Consider the following 20,653-nt stretch of genomic DNA (forward strand, 5'->3'; position numbering starts at 1 on the left):
ATTGTTAACAAACAATAAATTTTCAATCTCCCACAAGTGTTAGAGAAGACAAACCTATTTTATATTTTTAAATTTTTATTTAGAAGTCTTTTTTTTTTTTACATATTGGTCTTCCAAATCAGCAAAAGTTTTTTTTTTTTTCTTTTGAGCAATTGTTAAACATGTACATGAGTTGGTGAAAAGTATCCTGAAGGCCCATATTGCCATTCTCATATATGTCATTCGCAACAATTCTGCACCTTTTGCAAACTTTATCTGTCAGATACACCTGTTTTGTTGGGAGTATGTCAAAACAAGTCAGGTCACATCATTCAGAATTCTTCGTATCTATTTCCTAATGATAATGGCAACTTCTAAATAAAAGTTTACCATTATCACCCAAATTAATGGTTAATTACCGTCAAATAATTGCAAAAATTCCCCAACTCAAGGTGAATTTTACTGTTGGTTTGCTCACATCACACGATTCCTACAAATTCCACACATTGCCACACTACATTCGATTTGATTCCAAAGTCTAATTTGTATTCTAGAGCAGGCTGTGTGTGTGTGTGTGTGTGTTTGTATATGTGTATATGTGTGTATGTGCATACACATAATTTAATTGAAAACCAGGTCATTCATACTGTAGGATGTCTCACATTCTTGATATGGCTAGTGTCTTTGGCATGGTGCATTACCTTATTCCTCTAACCCTATTCCTGTAAACTGGATGCTTGACTTATGATCTTATTTAAGGTGTTTGGTTGATAACAGTGTTTTATAGGTGCTCCTGTGTACTTCCTATGAAATCACATTACATGATGCATATGAAATCTGCTTGTCCTACTTTTAATAATATTAAGTTATTGTTTACCAGATCTCATCAGTATAAATTTCTCAACATTTCACGTAATGGTTTCACATCCATTGATAATTTTTGCCTACACCCTTTGTTTTCATTATTTAACTAGATATTGTGAAATGGTATATTCCTATTTTGATTATCCCTTGTCCATTTATTAGCTAGAAACCTTCTGTTAAAAAGGAAACTGCCTTATCTAGTTGGTTTTCTTATAATTAAATTTTATTAGAAAAGGCAGGATAAATACTTCAAAAATTAATAAAAGGAAAAAGCTATGAGTCCATCACTAACAGATTTCAATAGGGACTGATAATTTTTTGTAGTATCATAGTGAACATGAACTGATGGTTTATCATGTATTTATATGCCTGCCATGTTTTTCCAAAATACTCCACTGCAGATGGCAGAGTCTCGCTCAGGAACTCTAGAGTTCTGCCTTGTGTTAGTATTACATTTGGCCTTGCCTAAACTCCACAAGCCATATTTTATTATCACCAATACCTCTAATAGTATTGGGTTTGCCAAGTTATATGGTCCAAGTATCAGGGCTGCTTAATAGCACAACCTGAACCAGCTGGTAAGTCCCTTTCTATCTTTTTGTGCAATCAGTACAGTCACCCACTGATATCACCTGATCTATGGATCAGAGCAAGATTCATAGGTGTGAAGTATCCTTCTTGAAGGATCCTGTCAGAGGTTTTTCTTTCTTAGATTTATATTTGTCCAGTCTTGGACCTACTGCAGAACCCTTTCCTTCTCTGGGCTCTAATTAAAATTGGCAGTCACTCATGTCACCTGGCATAGGACTGTAGTCTACCCAAGTATAAAATACATTGTCTACAAGAACCAGAGAGGTCTAATGTATCACACTTTTTTCTCCTTGGTGCAATATGTGAAATGATATATTCTGGGAGAGGTGGTGTGGTGGTGAGATGTTTTAACATGTTCAATACCAACGGACACCTAAAAATGTCTGAATATTTGTAAAGTTCTTAGGATTTTACTCCTAAGTAAAATCCTCTGCAATCCATATGTCTAACCAAGGCAATGTAATAGCTCCTTCTTGCCCAACTAGTTCTTTTAACATGAATTCATCAATGCAGAGGCCTGGTATGCTGTTCTGCCCAAAATAAAGTTGGTCTAGCTTCACTCAGACTATATCATGACTAAATGGCAAAGCTACAATTCTTGGGAAGACTGAAAATGTACACTTCGAGCCATTCTAAGTAAACACAAATTGTTTCTGATTATCCTTTTTGATTGGGACAGATAAGAATGCCCTCATCATTTAATGGGCTCATACCATGTACCTCAGGATGACTTGATGTGCATTATCAGAGATGCCACATCTGACAAACAGCTTCCTTTATGTAGCTGAGTATGCAGTAGTGGTTTTCCTTCAGGATGTTGCTCTTTCTTATAGAAACCCAACTATGAATTAAATAAAGAAGTAATGGGGACTACCACCTCTGCAACCTTTAGGTCTTTAAGGGCAACATTTACTCTGATAATTCTCCAGAATATGATGTACACAATAGTTCTGATCTTGGCCAGAAGTGAGAAGCAGTTTCAGATCTTTCCCTTGGATTTCCTCTACTCTTACATTTTTTTTTTTTTAATTACAAGTCACAAAATCAATGAAGGCATGGTCCCATGTACCAGATAAATTCATTTTATTCATACAGAGACTGATGAATTGTAGCATCTAGACACAGTGGGATGCTATAAAGTATACTGAAAGAGTAGTCCATTAGCTACCTGGCTCTCATATTGTCCCACTCTAAATTGGAGGCTTAATGATGCTCAGATCTTTGGATATCAGACCCTGTGAGCAAAAATTCTGTGATATTTTGAGTGTTCCTCTTTCCCCAACAAGTAATTATGCAATTGTTACAGATTGTGTTAGGAGAGAAATTGAGAATCATATACAGTTTTCATAGTGCTGTAAAGTCCTTGATCCTGGAGTCAGGATCTCACTTTTAGGAGTCGTTTCTAGTTCTAACACTGACTTAGGTTCAGAAATTGGGAAATGTGTAGTGTCTTTGATTGGAAGTGATGCCTTTAACCTAAATACCCATCCTTGACTTAGTTTTGGTTATATAGATTGATACCATTCCTGGTTGTTGATCTATTTGCCTCTAGGGTTACCATATTCTAGTGACCATCTCCATACCTTTCTGCAAGTCAGGACTCACTGCCTGTTACTGTTACCTGTTGCTAAGAACAATTTTGTGTACCTTGATTCTAATGATAAACTGCACTTTTCCCATCTCTCCCCAACCCTGTCTTATTTTAGGATCCTACCATATTTATTGCTACCAAAGAGTCCAGTTCTATAATTGCCTTGTATCAGTCCTAACTTACAAAGGAGAAGTGTTGTACTTCTCATTAGTGTATTCCTTACTACTTTAAAAAATATTATATCCCAGTGGCTACCTGTGAAACACATTCATCTGCTAGGTTCTCTGGACTTAGATAGCATATCCATTTTTTTTTAAAGATTTTATTTATTTATTTGAGAGAGAGAAAGCAAGAGACAGAGCATGAGCAGAGGGGGAAGGGCAGAGGGAGTGGGAGACAAGGAGACTCCCCACTGAGCAGGGAGCCCAATGCAGGGTTCATCCCAGGACCCTGGGATCATGATCTGGGTGGAAGGCAGACCCTTACCCAACTGAGCCACCCAGGTTCCCCAACATATCCATTTTATAAAAGTAATTTCCCCATACCTTTTGATCTCTGCCACAGCAGAGTTGACACTTCTGAGTCCATGTAGAATGTGTCCTAGCTTTCTTTTTCATCCTAAGAGCTGTTCTAGAAGAATGTTTACCTTGTCTCCCAACATATTTGTCTAGTTGTTAAGTGTTATGTTCTAGATGAGTGCTCCCATATCAATAGTTTCCTTATACAGCTTTATATTTTGCTTCTCTTGATTCAGCCCTCTCAGAATCTAGTTCCCATCCTCTGCTAGTCCCATGATGACTATCTCTTTCAATGAATACTGTCTTTATTTCCTTAAAAAGCTCAGTTATGTTTTGATTTAGTTATTGGCCTAGTGAGCATGAGGGAACATGGGTAGATTCTCGGAGCATGAGCATGTGTTGTCTTGCAGGTGAGAAGCAATGAGCGCTATTCTTAAACAGAGTAAAGTGGGCCACTTCTGTAGGCTCAAAGGATTCAGGAGATTGAGGATTTAAGATTTTTGAGTGAATCAAACTCTTATTTCTGGGTGCTCATCCCATATATTAAGGTCTCATTAATTCCCCTTCAGGATCCTTACTCAGCAGACTAATTTGTCTAACTTGAGAATGTAACCTCTGGAGCATATCTGCTGTTATGTTTAAGTATTTGCCTTTGTTTTCCCCTTTTTTATTTCTGCCATATAAAGGTCTTTTTATGATGTGACAGTTAAAAAAAATAATTTGATACTCTTCCTATTGAAGGTAGGGACTATGCCCCTCTTCTTGAATCTGGGTGGATTTGTGATTAATTTATCCATTAGAATGAACAAAGGTTGATGCTATGTGATTTCCATCTTATGTTCTGAGAAACTCCTTTTGGAGTATTGAGTCATTATTTAAGAAGTGACTACCCTGAGTCCTCTGTGCTATCAGAAGGCATGCCATGTGGAATGGCCTGGATAAGAACTCTGGTCATCAGTCCCACCTGAGACAGATTTTTGAGTCATCCCAACACAGGCATTAGATATTGAATGAAGATGCCTCCTGATGATGACAGCCTCCAGTCCTTGAGTCATACTTTCAACCAAGTCTTGACACAACTGTAGCACCAACAAGATACTTCCTGGCCAGCAGGATCTGAGCCAGTGTAATGAGCTGGTTGTTTTATGCAACTAAGTTTTGGTGTAATTAGTTATGCAGGAAGTTAATAAACAGAATTCAGTACCTAAAATACATGGCATTATCTTTGGGACTAGATCAGCAAAGAAGCTGTAAGGGTGGAGAGATAACTAATAGCTACAGCCTGAAGAAAGTGTTGAGGGCTTAAAATGAGAAGAATGCTTGTAAAACGTGGAGGAAAGGAGACTTCTGTTATGTCATGACAGAAAGCTTAGTAAAACTCTTGCCTGTATTAATGTGGAAAGTAATGCATGTAATAAGAACATGCATACTGTTAAGGGAATTTCCAGACAAAATGTTGAAAGTGCCAACTGGCTCTTTTCACTTCTTATGATAGCTACTAATAGAATGACATAAGCTAAAAAAGAAATGTTCAGTTTATAAACAACGTTTAGAAGGAATATAAATTTCTTGCCCCTCCGGTCAGCAAAAGAATATCAAATTAAGAAATGTATTTGGGTAAAATGTAAATACAGGATGAAACTGAATTCCTCAGAAAAATACAATACCTAATAGAAACATTTTGCTAGATAGAAAAAAAAAAAAGAACTGAAAGTGATACAAATGGTATGCCTATTTAGCTCCCATTATAAATAGAGCTCCTGAGAATATCTTAATATTGAGGACATTGTCACTCAGCATCTTTACAATGCGCCAAAAATAGGCAAGAGCAAATCTGGAAGAAATTAGTTCACGTGGCTTTTGTCTTGTAGAATCAATTGTGAATTGTTGGGGTTAATGTGGAGCATGAAATCAGCCATAATACCTGGTTTGCTAAAATGTAACAGGGAGGCCACTGAGGGCAGGGAAGGTTTCCGAGAAGGATTTAGGCCTTTGGAATGCTGAGGCCTGTGTGACCACTCTGCGGTTGGAATGCCGCTGGGTGTCGCCTTCCCAAAACTTTCCTAGCCCAAACAGCGGCCCTGTGATCTAAGAGATGTAGGCATTGTCCCTTAGGCTGTGTTTACCAGAACTCATAGAACACACAAATTAGCATTTCGTATGTTTCCTGTAAACAGATCCTCCCAGTTTCAGTAAGATCCCTTGTCACACATCATGTGCTTGAGAAACGGTGATAAGGATTTGTGATTACCCTGAAGGACCAATAAAGTGGGAGCAAAGAAGAGCAAAGGGTCTTGGCCTCTGAGCAGTTGACCCCCTTGCCTTCTGTCTTTCACAGCAGTTCGGAGTAATCTTTCATCCCTCAGCACAGGGATTGCTGGCCATTCCCGGCAGTGAATTGATCATTGGAAACCCAAAACTGGTCTTGAAGGCATTATACCTGTTTGGACCTAAAGGGATAGAGAGCATACAAAGTGCATATAGACTTTAAATCCCCAAATTCTGTGGAATTTTGCTGCAACCACAGGAAACTGTGGAAATGGAATGATGACTAAAATGAATAACTAAGAGCCAAAAGGGCTGAACAAATACCCTGAAGGATCAGTTCTACAGAGCAGGAATAATCTCCCACAAAGGAACGGGCCACTGCTTCCTTGTTTAATTTTAGAATTGCTATGGGCTAATGACTGCTACGTGCCTCTCCCATCCTTCCCCCATTTGAATAGGTAACTGACTTCCAATCCGTTCCCCGTTTCGTGATGGTACTTTGGAGTATATGGGGCAGACAACGTGTCTCTTCCGTGCACAGGTTTTCAGGTGCAAATGATCTGTACTCTAAACATTGTACTAGAGGAGCCTCATCTGCATAAAGACCTGATGAATTGACGATGTCCAGGACTTTTAGCCTGAGCCTGAAGTCAAAATGAGATGAGAATTGCCACGGAGGGGGGGGGAGGGGGCAGATTTTAGAAAGAGGCTAGTGTATTGCACATGTGGAAAGTATAGAAATAATTTGTTGCAAGAGGGTTGATCGTGGAAGTTTTAAAAAAATGATTGTAAATTCTTTGACACTTTTCCACTGAGAGGGAATCTATATCACGTAACCTTAGATCTGACTGGACTTGTCTGCTTCAGCTGGTATAGAGCAAAGGAAGTTACTCTTACTTCTCAGGTTAGCTATACAATGAATTGCAGTTTCTGCCTCATATACTGGGATGCTAACTTTTGGCACCCTAAACCCCAATTTAAGAAGTCTGATTACTCTGAGGCCAACATGCTGTGAGGAAACCCATTCCACAGGGATAGCCCATGTCCACATGGATAGTGATTTTCTGAGCTGATCCAAAATTTTATGTCAACCCAGCTTAGGTGCCAGACATATTAATGAAGACACCTGCAGATAATTCCAGAACTCAGTCATTGCATTAATCCCAGCTGTTCTGTCTTCCCAAATATTGTGGAGGAGAAAGAAAGTCATCCTTGATATGCCCTTTCTGAATTCCAGACCACAGAATCTGTGAGCATAATAAAAAGGTTGATTTGTACCACTAAAGTTTTGCAAGATCTGTTATGCTGCAAGAGTAACTGTAACATATGTTGCCAAGGAGGCCCTCTGGCTTTCACACTTAGCATTTAATTGATGATTAATGGCCCTGAGGAGTTTTTCATTATCTTTCTCCAGTGCAGAGTTCAGCAAACTAAAGCCCCAGGGCCAAATCTGGTTTAGGTTTGTTTTTATAAGGACTGAGAGCCAGCAATGGTTTTATATTTTTATAGGATTGTACAAAGAAACAAAAACTAACAGACAAACAAAAAGTAAAAGAAAAAGAAATTGCTACATAGGCTCTGTGTGATTCTTAAAGCCTAAAATATTTACTCTCTGGTCCTTCATAGAAGATGTTTACTGACTCCTGCTCCACAACATCATTTACCCAAGCAATAACAAGCCAATCCTATTGTCAATATAATTAAGATTTCCCATATATTACTTAATTACTTACTATATTACTCCAGCTTTTGAATTCCTTCCTCCAGTTTCAGGTAGTTCACCGCCACTGGCAACTTTAAACAGCCATTCATTATAAAAACTCTCAGCAAACTAGGAATAAACAGGAACATCTTGAACCTGATAAAGGATATCTACAATAACAAAACAAAACCCTACGAGTAGCATTATACTTACATGTGAATGATTGAGAGCAAAGTATGAATACTCAATCTCTCCATTTCAGTTCAATTTTAAGTTCTAGCCAGTGTGATAAGGTAAGAAAGTGATTTAAAGGCATGTAGATTGGAAGCAGTAAAATTTTTAATATTTGTAGATATATGCTTGTATTAATAGAAAATCCTAAAGAATTTAGTTTAAAAAGTAACTAAAAACTAAGGGGATTTCACATAATCAGAGAATACAAAGTGAGTCCCCAAATTCCATTTTAACATAAGCAAAAGAAAAAAAAAATATACTAGTATCCATAAACTTGAAATAACTAGGGACAAATGTGATAAAATACGTGCAGGATTTGTATGTACACTGAAAACTATAGAAAACTGAGAATTTTTTTAAAATAAACTTAGAGACACAGTATTCATGGACTGGAAAACATGATTTACAGGATCAATTCATCTGTAGATTTAATAATAGATCCTCTTTCAAAATTTCATCAGGCTTTTTTAAAGAATTGACAAGCTGATTCTAAAATTACTTGCAAAAACAAATTACCCACAATTTGATGATTTTGAAAAAGAAAGTTGAAGGACTTTTAATTAAGTTAAAGTACTTAATTTCTAAACTTAAAATATAATTTAAACAGTGTGATATTTCTATTTGGATAAACCTAGGAAAAAGAAAACCAGGAGTCCCGAAATTGACCCACATGTATATACTTGATTGTTTTGAAAATTAGTGCCAAGATAGTTCTTTGAGGAAAGGATAAGTTTTTCAGTGTGTTTCTGCAAAAATATTATCTATATATAAAATGTAGGACATATGAACCTTGACCCTTGTCCCATGAAAGAGAAATAGTGGGGGCGCCTGGGTGGCACAGTCGTTGAGCGTCTGCCTTTGGCTCAGGGCGTGATCCCTGCGTTCTGGGATCGAGCCCCACATTAGGCTCCTCCGCTGGAAGCCTGCTTCTTCCTCTCCCTCTCCGACTCCCCCTGCTTGTGTTCCCTCTCTCGCTGGCTGTCTCTCTCTGTCAAATAAATAAATAAAATCTTAAAAAAAAAAAAAAAGAAAGAAAGAAAGAAAGAGAAATAGTGATAAGCTGGATTTTATTATTAAGAACAAGCATAAAAGCAGCAAACAAATGTTTTTCAAAAAAGAAAACAAAAGAGAAAGCCACATACACTGGGAAAGAATATTGTCAATAAATCTCACAACAGACTTTTGTCCAGATTAAATAACTATTACAGTAGCAGTCAAATCTCAATAAAAAATATGCAACAAATAGGAACAGTTATTTCATAGGAGTACCTATGCAAATAACTGATAAATGACTACTAATAACTCTTTTCATCAGGAAAGTGTAAATGCTTACCATATAAATTAGATATTACTACCCAACCCCTGGAATGGTCAAAATTAAAGAGACCAACTTTACCAAATGCTGGCAAGTGTGTGAACAAGTGGAACTCTCATACATGGCTGAAGGTAACATAATGTGGTTCATGGGCATGTGGCTAGTGTAGCTGCAGAGGGCAGGGCTCTCCCTCAGAAGAGTCTTGTGTTTGGCTTAAAACTCTGCTGTCTCATCTTGAAATTCTTAATTTTTGAACAAGAGAGCTCAAATATTCATTTGGTACTAGTCCTCACAAATTTCTGTAGTTGGTCCTGACAATCATTTTGGTACACAATTTGGGACTTTCTTAAAAAGTTAAACATACTTGCCATACGATGCAGTTTTTATACTACTACTTATTTACCTAAGAGAAGTAAATGCTTGTGTCCTTAATGAATGTTCATGGCTGCTTTACTAATAATAGCCCCAACCTCAAATAAAAAAGTGTGATGTGCCTCCATAATGAAATACTAAGTAGCAATAAAAACAAATTATTGATCAATGCAAAAACATGGATAGGGGGCGCCTGGGTGGCACAGCGGTTGAGCGTCTGCCTTCGGCTCAGGGCGTGATCCCGGCGTACTGGGATCGAGCCCCACATCAGGCTCCTCCGCTGTGAGCCTGCTTCTTCCTCTCCCACTCCCCCTGCTTGTGTTCCCTCTCTCGCTGGCTGTCTCTATCTCTGTCGAATAAATAAATAAAATCTTAAAAAAAAAAAAAAAAAAACATGGATAAACCTCAAAAGCAATATGTGAGTGGAACAACAGGGTAGAGTATATACACAGCATGAATATATTTCTCTAAAATTCTACAACAAACAAAACTAACCTAAAGAGACAGACAGCAAATCAGATATAGCCTGGCGCCAAGCTTTGAGAGGTATACAGATCAACGAGGGAAGGGGAGACCAATTTGGTTGGACATAAATACCCTATGTCTCGATACTATAGATGATTACATAGGTGTATGCATTTGTCAAAACTCATCAAACGGGGTTTTAAAATGGTTCATTTCAATACATTTGATTTTTAAAACTAAAAACCAGAAAAGTCCTTAAAGTTAAAAGTGAAATGAAACAATGTACCACATGATGATCAGAGCTAACGCTGCTATATGATATGCAGAAAAGCTGTTAAGAGAGTAGATCCGAGGAGTTCTCATCACAAGGAGAAGTTTTTCTTGCCATTTATACGATATGATGGTGGTAATCATTTCACAGTATTTGTAAATCAAACCATTATGCTGTATACCTTAAAATTATATAGTGATATATGTCAATAATTTCTCAGTAAAACTGGCAAAAAATATAAAGTTGAAAGTATAGTCTCAAAGAGGAAAAAAAATAGCCCAAGAAACTTTTGAACAATTTGATGGTAAACAGTGTAGAAATATGAAGAAGACAAAATTACAAAACTACAATGTGATCTTGAACTTCACCTCATAAATTTAGTTTTTGGCAGAGGCTTCAATGTTGTAATTGTAAGTCTATTTTGTGCATCCTGTTAGTTTAAGCAAATGATTAAGTATGGTGAGATATGGGGGAGCCACATACTTCACTGTAGAAGGAAGATAAAGATATGAAACTGTGGATAGACAGAAATCACCTTATTGGGTTGAAACATGAGTTCAATAGCTATACCCTGAGAAAGGGCTAAAAAGAGTACAAGTAAACCATTAATATCTCAAAAGAACCTGGTCTTCTTGGAGAAATGGCTGATTCCATTACTAAGGCAGAGAAGTACAGGAGAGTCTAGAATATTTTTCATTCCTGAAGGAAGAAAGTTCTTACTTACGTGAACTTGTCAAACAATCATAAGATCCAGTTAAAGGGTCTCTCACTGGCCTATATAGGGATAGCACAAATGTATATAGAAATATAAAAATGTCAGTGAATCTGACAGTAAAAAATCCTAAAGATGTATAGGTGGGGTAGTAAATAAGTAGTAAAAGTTATTTTTAATAGAAAAAATTGCCACTAATAAATGTAGAATAAATAAAATAATTAGAAAATAACCATTTGTTACCACTCTAATAACAATCAAGACAGGAATCATGAATGGATGCTAAAATATTAAGTGAGAAGTTGTTGAGGAATGGGATATTTATGGAATTACAAATTATAAAAATATCAATTATTAATAGAGAAAAATTCCCTTATAATGGATAAATCTGGTGATACTATCTTAAATGAATGGTAAACTTAATATTACCAAAACTGATATCCATGCAAACCATGATAAGATGTAATAAACATGTAGATCAATGATGTATTAGTCTCTTCCAAATTCTTTAATCTGAGTATAATCTACAACTAGACAAATACAAATTTAGGAATATTCTACAAAACAATTGTCCTAGATATATAAAAACATCAAAATCATGAAAGAAAAGAATAAATAATTAAAAAGAAGAATTGGTAAACCCTTCTAACCACTAAATATAGTGCATAATTCTTAATTGGCTCCTGAATTGAACAACAACAAACAAAAACGTCAAATAGCTATAAAAGACACTAGGGCAATTAGGGAAATTTAAATGTTGATAATTGTATCGTACCATTTGTCACTGTCAAATTTACTGAGTATAACATTATATTCATCTTAGATAGTATCATTTTTCTTAGGAAATATATGCCAAAGCATTCAGAGGAGAAGCAATGTTATTACTCTAAAATAGTTCAAGAACACAAAAAAAGAGTAAAAATGTGGTAAAATGTAAATTAGTGAATCTGAGATTAATTTATAATTGTACTATTCTTACAACTCTTCTGTGGGTTGAAAAATTTCCAATACAATCATTGGTTATATAAAAGATGCTGATAAGAAATAAAAGATAATATTTTAGATCATTGATCAAGCTATAATATATAATAGATATAAAAATATTAAAACTATCCTATGAAAAATTATACCCTTATCAATAAAGTATATCAATATTAATTTATTATCAATAAATTAAGTTTGAATATCAGACTAGATCAATAAGAACCCTACATTATAGAGACAAGGTACACAAATATGTATAATTTTCATTTCAAATAAGGTGGGGGTTTTTCAATGAATAACTTTTATTATAATAAATTCTGTTACATTTAAATACAAAGTGTTTTCCAAATCATGAAAATTAAAAGAATCCAAAGTTATTCTTAAAGAAATATATAGAGAAAAAATGAAAATGGAAAAAAAAATAAAGGAACCTGTGAAGGAAGCTTTAGTTAGAGCAAATAATAAAAATCAGATCACTAACATTAGCTAATATGAATGTATTAAAAACCTTTATTGAATTTACATCTCAACCAATCATCCAACTATATGAGATTCAACAAAGAAATTTAACAGACATTTGAAAAACTGGAAAAAAAAACTTGAAAAGAGAAAATCTTTTTTTAAAAGTGGCATTCTGAATCATTCTGGCTCATATGGAGCAAATATTTATTTTCTTTCCATTTTTCTGGAGGAGAGGCTTGAGGTTGTTAGTGCTTTAGAGTAAATATGCCATTTCTTGAAAGCAGCTTGAATACTATATCAAGAATGTTAGCAATGTTTGAAGGTGAAAAACACAAGAAACAGTAAATGCTGGTGAGGATGTGGAGAAAAAGGAACCCCTGTGCACTGTCGGTGGGAATGCAAACTGGTGTAGCTGGTCTGGAAAATAGTATGGGGGTTCCTGAAAAAATTTAAATTGGAACTACCTACAATCCAGGAATTGCACTGCTGTGTATTTACCCAAAAACTACAAAAGCACTAATTCAAAGGGAGACATGAACACCTATGTTTATTACAGGATAATTTAGAGCCAAATTACGGAAGCAGCCCAAGTATCCGTCTACAGATGTATGATTAAAGAAGTGGTATGTGTGTGTGTGTGTATAATACAATCTATTGTAATATACAATGTACAATATATTATTCAATATACAATGCAATATATATATATATATATATATATATATATATATATAATTAAGCCAGAGAATGAAATTTTGCCATTTACTCATCATGGATGGATCTAGAGAGTATAATGCTAAGTGACGTAAGTCTGAGAAAGACAAATATCATACGATTTCACTCATATATGGAGTTTAAAGAAGAAAACAAAGAAAAAGAGACCAAAAACAGACTCTTACCTATAGAGAATAAATGAATGGGTACCAGAGGGGAGGTAGGTGGGAGATGGGGGAAATAAGGGATGTGGATTAAAGAGTACACTTAATCATAATGAAAAAAGTTTAGATGTTGCTTTTCATCAAGCAATTGCCCTTTGAAAAGTTCAGTCAAAATAAAACCATTTTGAAAAACTTATGTGAGAAATATTCATTGCAGAAACATTTAAAATAGAGAAAACTTGATAGGGTAAGTGTCCCAAAATAGAAAGTTGAGTTAATGATTATAGAACTGGAGGGGCACCTGGGTGGCTCAGTTGTTAAGTGCCTTCGGTTCAGGGCCTGATCCCAGGGTCCTGGGATGAGCCCCACATCGGGCTCCCTATTTGAGCCTACTTCTTCCTCTCCCTCTCCTCCTGCTTGTGTTCCCCCTCTCACTGGCTGTCTCTCTCTGTCAAATAAATAAATAAAATCTTAAAAAAAAAAAGAAATGGAATAAAATGTCACACTGTTCAAGTATGGACAGTTATGAAGCCAATAATATTGAGGTTTTCAAACAATTTTAATACAGTAGGAAATTTTATATTTTTGTAATTTACAGAATTCTATATGCCATATAATTTCAATTTAGTAAACAAAACTTCATGCATTATACATGTGTACACCTATTAAAAAATTCAATCATATGTACATATTTATGTAAACGTATACAATGTCGGTAGCACTTATTACACAATAGCTACAGAAAAAGCAAAACTACATCAAATATTTCATACTCACTCTCTGTGTTTGATAACACTGTGTGATCATTTACTATTAAAATCAGAAAGGAGTAACAAATAATTTGTAAATATGACAAAAGAGCATGGGAAACATTGAAGAACATACTGAGAAATTTAATCCAATGTGAATTATCTGTATATATGGCATAAATTTTCCACCAAAAAATGTTAAAGAATAACGTAAAAACTGAGCAACCTATGAGGTTTTATATTCTAGTAAGAAGTGATGAGATTAGATAAGATATATCTGAACTCGACAGGATGAAATACAACAAGCTCTTGAGATTATAATAAATCTCCATATGCATCCACAAATTCACATGGGAAAAGAAAAATGGAAGAGAAGAGAGGAAAGAGTGCCCTGGCAGAGTGGAGTTGCTTTAAAGATATTTTGTAGATTACTGGGAGATTTTAAATATATTCCAGAAAAGTGCTTTTCATTTCTTCAAAGTATAGTCTTAAAATGGAGAATGGGAAGCACCATTTCTGCAATTATATTTTCTAGACATGTTTAAGCATGTGCTAGCCGGAGTGCCAATCCAGGACAGCTGTTAGGTATGTGTACCCCCTAGATCAGGGGTTAGCTGACTCTTGTTTGTTGGCCAATTAATTTGGCCTGTAGCCTGTTTTTGTATGGTCTCAAAACCTACGATCAGTTTTACTTTTTTTTTTTTTTTGGTAGTGCGAGCACCTGAAATCTACTTTTTAACAAATTTCCAGTATATAATACAAGTATGAGCTGATTATCTTGCTGTAATTAGATCCCTAGATTTATTCATCCTACACAACTGCAACTTTGTACCCTTTGACCAACATCTCCCTATTTCTCCTACCTCCCCACCCTGGTAACCACTGTTTTATTGTTTTTGTGCATTTGACTTTTTTTAGATTCCACGTATAAGTGAGATAATGCAATATTTTTCATTTTGTGTCTTCTTTTACTTAGCATAATGTCCTCCAAGTTCATCTGTGTTGTCACAAATGGCAGAATCTCCTTTTATTAAGGCTAAATAATATTCATATTTCCCTTCATGTTGTCCATAATGTCTGTATCAATTTGCATTTCCACCAGCAGTGCACAAGGGTTCCCTTTTCTCCACATTCTTGCCAACACGTGTTATTTTTTATCTTTTTGACAATAGGCATCCTAAAAGGCTTCTAGAAAACGAACAGATTAAAAGGAATATATAATACAGTCACAGGTAGTCTGCCAAGCCTAAAATTCTTACTATCCAATCCTTTGTAGAAAAAAAAGAGTTTGCGAACCTCTGATCCAGATGGTCATCGGGTAGCAGAGAAATGTCACCCGTGGAAAAGCAGTATGTGTGGTGACATGGTCTTGGCCTTGGTGTCAGATTCAACTTCAAGCCTTCGCTCAGTCACCTAATAGTTGTATAAACTTGAGAATAATATTTTATATCTTGTGTAAAGTAGGGCCCTGGTGTTTAAACTAGATCTTCCTCAAAGGACCCCCTTGTTTCAATTAAAGTTAGATGTAAAGAACTTAGCCATGATCACTGTTACCACATACTGTCCGTGCTTATTTCACCCTTCAAGACCGAGCTGTTCTGAGGCTTGTTGGCATACAAAGCTATGAGCGGTGGCAGCCAAAGAAGAGGAATTAGTTGAGCAGTGAGATGTGACAGGATATATATTCTCAACTGTCCAAAACTTGGCTGAATGCAATTCAACATACAGTCCTAAAGAAACCTGTCTGGACCTTCGCTGGCTGCTGCTGATTCCCCGACTACATTTAGAAGTTGATACTCAGTTATTCACCTTCATTCCGAGTGGAGCGAGGCAGTGAGAGGTTACCACGGCAAAAAAAAAATAAAAGTCAGTGCCTTGGCACTGGATCTTTGCCAGAAGCAATATATAATGTGGTAAATAGTTGCGTTGTTTCAAGATTTTTGTATATTAACAAAAAGTTGTGAAAATCTGAAAAAAAGAACTATATAAAATAATACCCAGTGTGCTAAGCATGGGCTTTAACTATTATAACGACTTTATTCCTGGCAGGACTGTTCTCCCTTTTTAGCTGAACTTTGGTTATTTTTTTTTTTTCAGAAAGGTCATTATTGAATATTTATGTGGAAATCAAATGTTTTTCTTTCAACAGCAAGGTTCTGACCTCCCAAGGAAAAAACAAAGTTATCTTCTAAACGCTGTGATGACTTTGTTTTGCTTTGTTTTGATCTCTGATATCTCTGTTAATATCTGTGACCTTGTATGTTACTCGCTTTGTGTTTTGTTTGCTTTCTCTTTTATCATTTCTCTCAGAGCAATTATAGACATCCCTGATTGTGAAATACGATGTCCTAAAATTTATCAAATAGTCTTAAAAGTTCATCTTTGATTCCCTTAGTAAAGATTTCAAGGTGGGGCGGGGGGAAGCCCTGAGAGATAATTCAAGATTTTTTAATCTCATGCTGGTGGAAGCAAGGCTGAAATAGCTCACTCTTGATTCTTTGTACCCATTTGCAGCATATATTTATCTGTGGCTCTCTGACTGACTACATGACTCTTTATCCCTGCCCCCCCCTTTTTAACCCCTTTTTTGGTTTAGGATCTGCTTTTTGATACTCCTTATATTTCTCCCTTATCATTATGGAAATATTTGAAATTTTTTACATTTGGATAAGAACAGTTCACATTTCATCAGGAAAGATTTGCATATTTCCACCATAAAAGAAGGGACAAGAGAAATAATGCCCTAAAGTAAAATTATGCATAGCTATGGGAAATTCATCTTAAAAAAAAAAAAGATATATTTGTTTTCAATTACTTAAACTATTTTATAAGTAATGCAGTTAAGCACAGCTTATTTTCTTAATATTTTAAAATTTAATTTTTATGTAATTTCATGACTAAGACATTTAATGAGAAAACTGTAAGGTTAATTGAACATATTTTTCTATTTATCAAATTGAGTTAGGTAAGCTTGCCTGGCCACATGAATGTATTAGCTTTTTAAAATAACAAGAAAGTGTTTAAAGAAGTGAACTGTCATCATATATTTTAAACATTATATCAAGCCCTTTCAAGACTTAGAATCAGAGTGTGCAGTACTCCATATTTCTAAATCACACTTTAAAATATAAATTATAAGATAATATTCTTGGAATATATCTTATTAATGTTGATTTTTAACGTGTAGATAAATATAACACTTATTTAGGAGCCTATCATATTCTTGCTACAGCGTTCTACAATACAATCCAGTGCATTCTAATTCATAACATAAACTAGAGTTTCCATGTATATTTTGAAGATAAATTTTCAAAACACTAACAGTTAAGTACTGTTTTCTTTTATCTATGTTACAAATTTATTCATTAATTGAAAAGAATCCATGATGTATTTTAATTGCATTTTGCAACATGCAAATCTGTGTTAAGCAACATAATTCAATACAAGTAAGAATTATTGACTTGAATTTACACCACTGACTCATTATAGTTGTAGAGTAACAAATTTGTCATTTATAATATTCAAGCAAATACCAAATAGTTATCTCTTTTTATACAAGGTTCAGTCTTAAAGGAGTGACTATAAATCACATAACTTCATTTCAAAAGTATTAAAATGGTGAAATTTAGTAGATGCACTTCCCAGAATTTATTAAAATTGTCCTCTATGATCAGATGAATATTTCTAGAAATGTTTATGTATAAAAATAAGACAAAAAAGATTTTTCTTCACTTTAGAAAATAAAGAAAATAAGCACGAGTGAGCAGTATTCATCTTTATGATTATATAAAAACATCAGTCTTTATTCTTATGATGACAAGAGGTGAACAATAATCATTGTGTTTGCCAGGGATTTTAAAGAGTGGGAATGATTTCAACATCGTTCCAGTGAACTTTCAGATCACAGTAAAATTTTTCCTTTCTCTCCACTTACTTTTCCTTTTTAGAATTCCAGACTTGTTATAAGCATATATTTTATGCTCTGGGATTTTAGTACTATGTGTAATGACAACTTTTGATTCCCTCAATCACGCAAATCCACAAATGCTGCAATTGTAGGAATTTAAGCATAATCCCTGAGACAATAGACATATTCTTCCTTTGTTCTCCTGGTAAGACCTTTTTCTTGAATGGGAAAGTTTATTTTTACTACATTAAAGTTTGTAGTAATAACTGAGATTCATGGGGATCCGACACAGTCTGCTCTGAAGCTCCGACATCATCATGCCTTTGCTCCACTCATAGAAATACGCTTTTAAAATTCTTTATATTAATGATGATACTAATTTAAGCATTCATGACACTGTATTCAGAGACAGTATTTTCTGCTCTTCAGTAGCAATCCACTGGTCCTTGTGCTCAATATTCCTGATGTTCACTTTCAGAGGAAAGAATGGGGACACTGACTACCAATCTTCTGAGTTCTTGGCATGTTCTTGATCTGACAACTCTTGCAAATATATTATTTGTACATACCATAAAAACCACTTCCAGTGTGGTAACTAGGAGCTCATTCAATTGGGTTTTTGTTGTTGCTTTTGTTGTTGTTGTTGTTGTTTTCAAATGCTTTGGGACTGTTTGCAATGATCTAGTTAGCATGGAATCATGTCCTGGCTCCACTTTCAGCAAGGTGCTTAACCTTTCTGCAAAATTCTTTCTTCATTCATAAAATAAGCATAATAGTAGCACCTAGCAGGAAGGTTAATAAGGTTAAGTCAGGTGGTAACATGCAAAAGGAGTGTAAAATTGCCTGGTACTAAGTAATCAATTAACATTAGCCATTATCACAGATACTGAAAAACGGCATTAGCTGAACACAGTAACCTTGAATGTCTTTGCATCTGTAATCTCCAACAATTACTTCTTTTTGCCCTCTTCTGTTTATTTATATGTTTACTTATTTATTTACTTAGAATGGTCTTTACTCTGTACAGGAGAAGAAACGATTCAAACCCAGTCTTGATTTCAAAGTACTATGCTATCCAGGCTAGGCATGCTAGCAACAGGAAAGATTCAAGGGAAAACCTAAAAGTTTGACACAAGGCATGAAAAGTAAACACTTCGGAAAAATGGTTTTGCTTGTTGGGCTGCCTTATTTATTTGTTGATTTGTTTTCACCAAAAACCCAGAGTACTTAAGCAAAAGGTTATAGGCCAGTCATTCTGAATCAGAATCACCTTTAATACCCAATGGTGTTAGGCTTTTTAATTTTTATTTTGTTTTGTTTTCTGCATTCCTCATTTGTTAAGGAAAGGACTTTTTTTTTATATTAAATCAGTATATCTTGTCTTTACACTGGTTTGAAAACTAAAAGTAAAATCCCTATTTTCTCGGCCTCCTCATGTAAACCAAATCGGCAAGACAAATCAGTGAAAGAAATATGTGTATGTGATGGTTATAAAGATAGTACCTGAAACTAGTATAAAGTAGACAAGATGATTTCTTACCTCAATTTAGCTAGGAATATAAAATATGTTTATGCATATAATTAAAGAATAAGTGACAGGCTAAATGCCAACAGCATCGTATAAAAAATTGGCATAAGATGTGGAATGGAGAAGTGATTACTTACAACTTTGGTATGTATTTTGTAAATATTTGATATTTGACGTAACTGGTTCATATTTATTAATTGTCTTTTCTGCTAAATATTAGAAGGTATGGTAGACAACTCCAAAATCGACACGTGAGATTTTTGCCATCTAATAAAGCCTATTTCTGCTTATGTAAGCTTTGCGGTGTGATTTTGCGTGTTATATGATATATGATGCATGAATCTGCTTTGCTATTTTAGGTATCATTTCTTAGATTTGACAGTGTTGTTCTGCTTTAAGGGAAGAGAAAAAGGGCAAAGAAGTTACAAAACTTTCCAATAAGAAAAATCATGTTCCTTTCCAAGATTTTCATAAGATATTTTTCTATAATTTTGATTTAATTTCTACTTGAGTTTTATAGTTTCTGCTATATATTCCTTACGTTCACAGTATTACTGATAAGTTAATGCTTTTAGATTTATAATTTCTATAACGTGATTTCATTAAAAACACTCTAATTACCTTTTATTATTACTTATTTTTTGTTCCCTTTCCACATATTTTCATTCTGAACAAAACAGGTCTTATATAAGCTTATTTGATTTTAGTTTCTAAATGAGATTCCATTATACCATATTGAAGAATTTTCTAATTTAAGAGAATATACATTTTTCCAGGTCTTTCAAAAAAGCAATTAAATATTTATAATTGAATTTTATAAGCAGATGTTCCCTTTGAAAAATAAATTTTTATTATCTTCTAATAATTTTCATCTCATAAAAACTGTGATAACTACTAAAAGATTACTTCTTTATATAAATTATTCAGTTCTTTATAACTTCTAAAAAACAAAGTTAATAAGCTCTCTTCTGGAGTCTCTACCCTAAATTTCTTGCTATAACTTCTGTAGATACTAATATCACAATGAAAAATATGTAGTTATGATAAAATGTATAAAGGAATTACTACTCTTTCTCTCAAATCATTTTTATATAATTTTTTTCTTTTACTTTAACCTCAGAGTTAAAAAAAAAATCAGCTGGTCTTTGAAAGGAAAATTTAGTTTGACTACTATCACAATTGAGACATAGAAACACAAAAATGAGAAGCAGAAATATGGAATTCTGTTAAAATAAAAGCAGGATCCAAAAACTATTGAGTAGA

The sequence above is a fragment of the Ursus arctos genome, unplaced genomic scaffold (assembly GCF_023065955.2).
Source record: "Ursus arctos isolate Adak ecotype North America unplaced genomic scaffold, UrsArc2.0 scaffold_13, whole genome shotgun sequence".
Lineage (NCBI taxonomy): Eukaryota > Metazoa > Chordata > Mammalia > Carnivora > Ursidae > Ursus > Ursus arctos.